We start from the raw sequence: 8456 nt of genomic DNA on the forward strand, positions 1-8456 counted from the left end.
TTTCTGTATTACCAGCTAATTGTGCAGACCCAGATGTAAACCAGTTTCAAGTGTTTTCCTCAGTCAGTTGGTCATCAGGAACATTTCATGAGGTCATAGGCATGGATCGAAAGAGAGCAGACAATGCAACAGGAATTCATGTCAAAGGAGTCTGAGCCCCCTGCTCATGCAACCTACTTAGGTTTTCCCAACTTACTCAAATCTGATCTCTTACATACCATTTACATTTGATGACAAATTGCTTCTGCACATGCTCAAACTTATGGCCAAGTGTGTTCATGATGGGAAGCTCAGGCCACAGGACTACCTCATGTCCTGGAGTTAGGAGTTCAGTATCTACCAAGGCCCAGTAGCAAACCAGAAGCTACTCTCAAAAAGAGAATAGTTATCTCCAGAAGTGGATATTTTCTAAAAACCCCCAGAAATCAAGCTGTCGTTCTCCTGTTCATGTTTGTGAGAAGCTCTATACATCAACTGTATTTGCCACACTTTGAGTATCATTGGACCTGCTGGAGCATAAGCACCAGGTTGTAGAGCAGCTTGTACTACAGCCTGGACTTATCACAGAGCCTCATCTTTCTCTGGTTTAACTTGAAACTGGCCTTCTCTTGAGCAACTCTGTAGATGAGTCAAGACAGTATACTCACCTGTGATATATGTTGCCTCTCAATTCCAAAAAGGTCTACCAAGAGTTATGTACCTTCGTTCATGGTAGGTGGTACAAGGTGTGGAACCTGGTCTTTTGCCACAGACTACTGAAACCCTGGAAACTACACTCAGGTGATAACTCCCTGGATTTTCATTGGCTGTATCTCCCATAATGTGGTTCACCTATGTCTTAATAAAGGCATCTAAAGTTCTTCTTCCTGCTCATCAAATCCAATAAGCATAATTTTAATATAGTGAACCAGTGTTATGTTTTGTGGAATGTCAAGTCAATATCTCTGTAGACTATATTATGGCAGAGAAAAGAATAGACCTGGCCTCATGGTGCTGTGAAGGTATGCAGTGACCACTGATAGGTAAAGGCAACTTTCTGGTCATCCTTGCAAGTTGATATGAAGAAAAAGGCATTAGCTGGGTCAGCAGCTATGTACAAAGTTCCAGGGGCCATGTTGATTTGCTCCAGGAACATTTTAATTTTTTAATTTTTAATTTTTAAAAAAATATTTACTTATTTATTTGGCTGTGCCAGGTCTTAGTTGTGGCATGCAGGATCTTCCTTGTGGCATGTGGGATCTTTAGTTGCAGCATGTGGGTCTTTTTAGTTGCGGCATGCATGCAGGATCTAGCTCCCCAACCAGGGATCAAACCCGGGCCCCCTGCATTGCGAGCACAGAGTCTTAACCACTGGACCACCAGGGAAGTCCCTCCAGTAAAATTTTTAAATCTGAGCTTGCAATCATAATTAGAGTCCCTGCCTCAGTTAATAATAACCCACAGTCAATCTCCAAAATTCATTTGAGTTCTGCACAGGCCAAACTGGTGAATTTAAATATGATAGATATCACCATCCCTGCTTCTTTCAAGTCTTGGACTGTGGCATTAATCCATAGAGTTCCCTGAGTGATGCTGTTTTTCTTCTGGTTTTCCGTTTTACTTCTTAGTAGGGAGGGGAAGTTGCAGGGTCTTTCATTTGTCAAGCTTACACACCAAAAAAGGCAAGGCACAGGCTGGGGTATACCCACTGCTGAGGAGCCAATTCTAGACTGCAGCTAAGCAGTTTTATATTCTGCAACTCTATTCTGAGGGGTGGTGGTGGATGGGACAGGAAGCCTCATACCTCCTCCGAACCCAAGAGGCAGTGGCAGCCTTCAGGGAACATAGGGAAGTGAGTAGGAAATGGCCCAGAGCAGCTCTCACAGACATTGCATCCTCTTGTGTTCCAGGGGGGGGTCACAAGGTGTTCTGCCAAAAGTCAGATTACCTGTGATTCAAACCTTTGCCTGTGAGGCTTATGTTGATATATGCAAGGTTGCCAGGGTGCCCAGGTGGAGCCATTCCCCTACATGTCCACACCCTTTGGCCTTTTACATATTCAACCAAGAATTCTTGGTAGCAAAAGCCATCCTATCACATGCTCTAAGTAACTGATAATGGGCAATCACATTGTCCTGGACTTTCTGCTGGCCAGTTACTGTGGTGTGTGTGTGTGGTTGCCAACACCTCATGCTGCACCTAGGTTTATGACATAGTTAACTGACTTGGCCCAGATGGAGAGTTATACTAGCATAGACCCTCTTGTCCAGTGTTGCCCAAGACATGAAACAGATTCGGTCTAAGCCTCTATCAGTGCACTTATGCTATAGAATTTAGAAGAATCAGTAGTCAAAGAGAAATGTACAAAAATGTCTAACAATAATATCAGTGTCCACAAAGTCAATTTTTTTCTGTTGTTTCAAGTGGAGGCTATTCCTTTCTGGTATCAGTGGCTATTGGGAGGTTTCTGATGAAGATTCAATGCTGGCCAGCATATTGGAGGGTGGCGGTGGCAGTCTGGGTTAAATTGGCCAAATTCCCTACAGACAAATAGCTCAGAATGAGACTAGGTACCTCCCTTTACCCCTGACATCCCAGGCTCTAAAGTGTTTTCTTCCCATCAGCCAGGGTCCTTCCACAGCCAGATAATCAGAATGACCAGTTCCTGCAGCTGTCACTCCATCATGTTTGAAGAATCCTTCCCGTGTCTTACCCACACCATAAACTCAGACTCATCCAGATGTGGCTCAGCAGTATATATACTTTGTACTACTCTTGAAAATTTCTCTCACCCCCTGATGTGTGGTCGCAGCAGGATGACCTTAGGAGTTGTGGTGGAATATGACAACCTCATATTCCTGATCATTATCATAGGCATAATTGCCTCAATTCAACAAATATAGCCAGATGGCAAAAGAAACACCAGATTAGAGTCACCCACCCCCAGTTCTTTTTTGCTACTCTGAAACTCCAGTAGCCCAGTTTCCCAAGAGGTAAGCATGGGAGGTACAGCAAGAAGGGTTAATTATGCAGTGTGGGAATCTTACAAGCAGTCTAGGTCTCCTCCATCCCCTAACATGGCCAACATTCTATTTAAATAGGCAGTACTATTTCTAGGAATTGCTACATTTAGACCCCAAAGTGTCTTTCTGAAGAGTATGCTCCACTGGGAGCTGAGCCTACTTTGTCAGTTATCTTGGTCAGTTTCTCCTTTCAGAGGGGCCCGTTCCATCCTTTAAGGGCACCTGCTACCTGGCAGTACAGGTTTGACAAGCTTGTGTATTCCAATGATGTTCATCATCGAAGGATCCTTTCTCTTTGGCATCCACATGGGTCACAAACAGGGGGTTTGGGTCTTGTGCAATGTGCTGCCATAAGGTTTGTCCCCATAGAAAATGAAACTTTTTCATCCAGTTGTCCCACCACGGTGATTGCCTCAGTTGCCTCAGAGTCAGTGAAAATATAATAAGGTGCACTTGGGCAGGGGGTGGGGTGGGGGTGTTTCCAGGCAAGCATCACAGTCTGCAGTTCCCCCCACTGAGCAGAGTTCCCTTTACCTTGCACAGTTTTAAGCAGTTTTATTTGGGTATACCCCATCATCCTTTAATTAGCCAGTCTGTCTGTGAACCAGGCCCAGGTAGCCTCAGGAAACTGGGTGTAACAAAGCCTGGAAGAAGCCAAAGTGGCTGGCACAGACCCTGCATCTGAGATAGCCACGTTTGGCCAATGAGTGGGCACTTTTTCATGTACCTGTAAGATGTCATTAATGCCTGGTTTAATTTCCTGGATATACCATTTCCATTAGTAATGGAGGCTTGTTTGGCAATACCCACTTTGTTGGTGTTCTTATTTCTGACCCGTCTCAGGATAGGGATGTCAGGGTGTAGTACCACCTGCTGTTACTTTTTTAGCTTTTCAGTGTCCACTAGGACCCAATAACAAGCACTGACAGTCTCTCAAATGGAGTATACCAGGTGGCAGTGTCAGGCACAGGTACTGCAAAGTGACATTCTCAAGTTGTTAAAAACATCATTCTTGGGAATTCCCTTGTGATCCAGTGGTTAGGACTCTGCACTTTCACAGCTGGGGTTCGGGTTCGATCCCCGTTTGGGAAACTAAGATCCCACGAGCCAAGCAGCGCGGCCAAAAAAACAAAACAAACAACAAAAAACTGTAATTCTTGGCGCCAGCGCTGGGTTGAGGGCTCCTGGGCTCCCCCACTTGTGAGTGGGCGGCCATCAGGCGTGGAGTCCGGCGCCTGTGGTAATGGGTTAAAAAAAAAATCCATCTTGAAGAAGAAAGATCTTAAGCAACACAAATTCAGAAGCTTATGAAAAGCGGCCTCCAATCCTAACGTCTTCAAAACGAGATATATCACCTCATATTGCAAATGTTGGTGAAATGAAGCATCACTTGTGTGGCTGCTGTGAGCTTTCAGCAATGTAGCAGCCACATTTCCCATTCGGAAAGTCCTCTTTCCAGCGACAGCTGTATGGAATCAAAACCTGGGATGCAGTATTTCAGTTGAGGAGGGATAGATTTCGAAACTTGTATCCTAGAATCCTTCTCCCATTAATGCAGAAGACAGCTATGTTGGCACTTACGTTTTGTCTCTATGAGGATTTTTCTTGCCTTCCCTGTAAGCCTATCAGTTCCCCGGAGTTTGCAACCCTGAGCCCAGCAGCAGTACTTGCAGGGTCAACAGAAGGAATTTTCACTCCATTGGAAAGAGTTCAAACATCGCTTCAAGACCACAAGCATCACGACAAATTTACAAACACTTACCAGGCTTTCAAGGCACTGAAACGCCATGGAATTAGTATTTATCGAGGTTTGGTGCCCATTCTTTTCTGTAACAGATTCAGCAATGTCTTTTCTTTCTTTTTTTGGCCTTCGAGGTCCCATTAAGGAGCATCTGTCTCCACTGTAGGTATCATGGAGATGGGTGGTATTTCCTTCTAGGCCTCTCGGCCGGTGACGAGAGGGAACCAGACAGAGCCTTTCTAATCTCTGAACGATGTTCTCGGGAAGTGAAGCTGGGGTGGGGGGTTGGGCGGGAGGTCGACGGCTGCGTCCACACAGGCCTCCGGGCAGGCGTCGTGGCCGGGTGTCCGAGTCTTGGGGCTACGTGGCTGAGGTTGAAGGACCGCGTGTGTCTGTCCAGCAGGGCTGCCACCGTCTCGGGACCCTGAAGGCCTTGAAGGCCGGGACCCCTTTCCCCGCCCGGGCTCACCGCTGGGAGTGAGCAGCTCAGAGAACTGGATGGCAGACCCACTGCAGGGTACTGGAGGCGGGAGCAGCATCCCTCCAACTCCCCCCACCGGTGCTGCAGACTAGTTGAAGGGCTGCCAGCGTGTGATCACCAACAGCTGAGTATGGGACAGGCACATTGGCCTGCTAGGAGATTTTTTTTTGGGGGGGGGGCGGCGGGTTGGGGCGTTTTTTTGTTTGTTTTTGAAGTCTATTAATTTATTGAGTAAAAATGAAATCATTGTCAGACATTAAATTCAGTTTGGTTCAAATTTGGCTGATGTTCATTTGCAGCAGAGATGAATGGAGGTGAAGAGAAGACACAGTGACGCTGGCAAGGGGACAACGAACAAAACCATTCTCTGCTGATTATAAAAGCGGGCATCATGCAGCCAGCATGAGTCAGCTAGCAAAGGGACACGTGACGTTTAATGAGCAGGGATAAAACCAAAGTAATTGACAACTTTCAAGAAAAGAGAGGCCAGAACTTATAGAGGACAAGATGCAGAAGGGGCTCGTTGGAGAACAGTGTTGGGTGCAGAGCTGCCAGCTCACTTGGGGAACACAGTGATCATGTCATCGGAGCCCTCGGGTGGAGTGACCCACTCCCGGGCATGCTTTTCACAGTAGATCTGACCCTCCACAAAGAAATGACCTTTCTGTTTCAGGCTGGTGCCACAGTCCGTGCACACATAACACTCAGGGTGGTGGGGACGGTCCCGCAGCTTCACAAAACATGCCAGCAATGCCAATGCCGCTTTTATCACACATGAGCAACTTCTGAGCATTTCCAATCCATGCAGCCACTTTGATGACTGGAGCCTTAACACTTCTGAATCCTGATGGCTTGTTGGGATCCCCTTTCTCCTCAGACTCCAGGATTTCCTGCAAAACCAGGAATGAAGAGGACTGTTTCAGAGGCTCAATTAACTCCTGTTTCTCCTGAAGAAGACTTCAGAATGTTTGTCAATGACGAGTCCGCTTGGAAGCTGAGAATGGTCTAAGGCTCTGCCATTCGTCTCCTGCCCGCTAGCTGCCTTCTTTGACTCCAAGGCGTGTTGAAGTTGGAGATGTTTTCAGAGGAGTAGAGGTCAGCTGGGTTGTTGTACTGGCTTGTGATGACCCTGGGGGCAGAGCTGGAGGCAGGTGAGGCGGTAAAGGGCATGGCACTTTTGTGGTGGGTGCTTCCTATGTGTAGGACCTCTTGGGGTTCAGAGACTAAATTCATCTTGTGTGGGTGATGTTTCCCTTCCTCTGTCACCAGAGGAGACCAGATTTTCTTTCAGATCTGGCTACTATGAGAGTCATGTTGTCTGTGCAGCCCTTGATTTTGTTCTGAACTTCCAAGTGCATCATATTGCTGGTATTTTCCCCATCAATGGCTGTGATTACACACAGAATTAGCTATAGCAGCCTTGCTTCTGGGAGTGACCCAGGAACTAGTGAGAGGCTGTTTGAAATCCTTGCCCCCCACAAGGCGGAAGCTCCAGGGTCCCTGGCCCTGGAGGACTATTTGCAGGGTGGTCATGGCACGGCGATGGTGGGTGGCAACATGAGGGGACAGATGGGGCACGACGCAGAGTGATACACTGTGCTCCCCGGCATCTGTCCTGCTAGGAGGTTTTGAATGCTGAAGAATGGCAATCAGCAGTGCAGAGTTTTAAAGCTAACGGCAGCAGCAGTAACCCAGCCAGCCCAAGAAGAGGCTATGCTGCAGCAGGAGCAGAATTTGAAGCCCTGAGGACCAGTGGCCGTTGTCAGCTTGGACTCTTAATCTAGGCTTCAACATCTGGTGTAGAAACACTCTCATCTTGTGCTGAGTATCAGAGGGGACTTTCTTACCAATGAGAGAGTGAAGAAATGGATTTGGCAAACTTCTTCTGAGACAGGCACTTTTGGTGTCATTAATGAGTTTCCTAGTATTGTCTCTTAACCAAAAGGAGCTTTTGTACACTAAATATTGTATGAATTTGTTATATTGGGTGAGGGTCTGAGTTCTTTGAACTGGAAACTTCTTGAAATTAATATCTCCATGCAATTACCATAAACATACCGTAATAAATGGTCTTTGTTATTGGTCCTTAAAAAAAAAAAAAAAGGAGTATCTGCTTACTACTATGACTCACCGGGCTCTTTTGGTCATGACTTTGTCTGTGGAGGTCTATTGGGTGCCATGTTGGGAATCTTGTTTTCCCAGTTAATGCTGTAAAAACTCACATGTAGTCTCAGATTGGTGGGAAACTTCAATCTTTCCCCAAGGTTTTCCAAAAAGTCTGACTAGAACAGGATAGAAAACTGACAAGTCTTTTCAGAAGTGCCCACCTGAATTACCACAGGTCCCTCATTTCTTGGGGCATAATTAATGTGACTTACGAGTTCTTGTTAAAGATTATATCAAAGAAATCAGTTAAATGACATTTATCAACTGAATAGACCTAAGAAGAATGCGGTTTTGCTTTGTTCCTAATTAGCCAAATACAAGTTGGTGTCATAAGACCGGGGCACATGAATTACAGGCATAGCTGCTTTCCTTAAGCACAAACAAATTCAGAATAAAAGGTTTCAGTAGGGGAATAAAAACTATTCTCATACAAATAGATGATGAGCATATGTCAAAGTTTTATTTAACTGCTTAATTAAGGAAACAGAAGAGTGACAAAAACTAATTTCATGAGGATATGAGAAACTGGGATTTATATAGAGGAACAATTGCTGAATAGAATACAAAATATTATTGTACCAAAGGACAATAAAGCTGCAACCTTCAGGGTTATCATTTTTACCAAATACAAAAATCATCACAACTTATCATTTTCCTACAAGTTCATCTCTACCTGTCCTAAATTATAGAACTTCATTATAAAATTAATTATTAATAAGTCAACAAAGTTACATCCCTGAGAGAGTTAGATGATCTCCAGGACGCTTAATAAAAATGCTCTTAGAATGTTATTTAAAGGTCATACAATCATCTTTTTGCTTTATTTCCAACTTTTGGGTAATTTTGCTATACAGTAGTTTAATATTGAGCAATTCTCACACACCTGCCCCAGGAGACATGTACAAGTATTCAAAGCAGCATTGTTTGTATTAACAAAACTCAAATATCCATAAAGAGCATCATGGAAACATCATTACAATCATTACAATGAGTACTACCTCAGTTAAGATGAAAAAGTAGTTATTTGTAGTGAGGTGGATGGACCTAGAGTCTGTCATACAGAGTG

At 44.9% G+C, this 8456-nt stretch overlaps 1 non-coding gene and 1 pseudogene across 1 annotated transcript; both read right to left on the reverse strand.

The window, feature by feature from the left end:
• Window positions 1-1292: 1292 nt before the first annotated feature.
• On the reverse strand, window positions 1293-1365 carry TRNAA-CGC (transfer RNA alanine (anticodon CGC)). Its single transcript has one exon. It is a non-coding gene; the product is annotated as a tRNA-Ala (tRNA).
• A 4415-nt stretch (window positions 1366-5780) lies between these two features.
• LOC103000235 (PDZ and LIM domain protein 1-like) lies at window positions 5781-6757 on the reverse strand (annotated as a pseudogene).
• Between the last annotated feature and the right edge of the window lie 1699 nt (window positions 6758-8456).

The sequence above is a fragment of the Balaenoptera acutorostrata genome, chromosome 15 (genome assembly GCF_949987535.1).
Source record: "Balaenoptera acutorostrata chromosome 15, mBalAcu1.1, whole genome shotgun sequence".
Lineage (NCBI taxonomy): Eukaryota > Metazoa > Chordata > Mammalia > Artiodactyla > Balaenopteridae > Balaenoptera > Balaenoptera acutorostrata.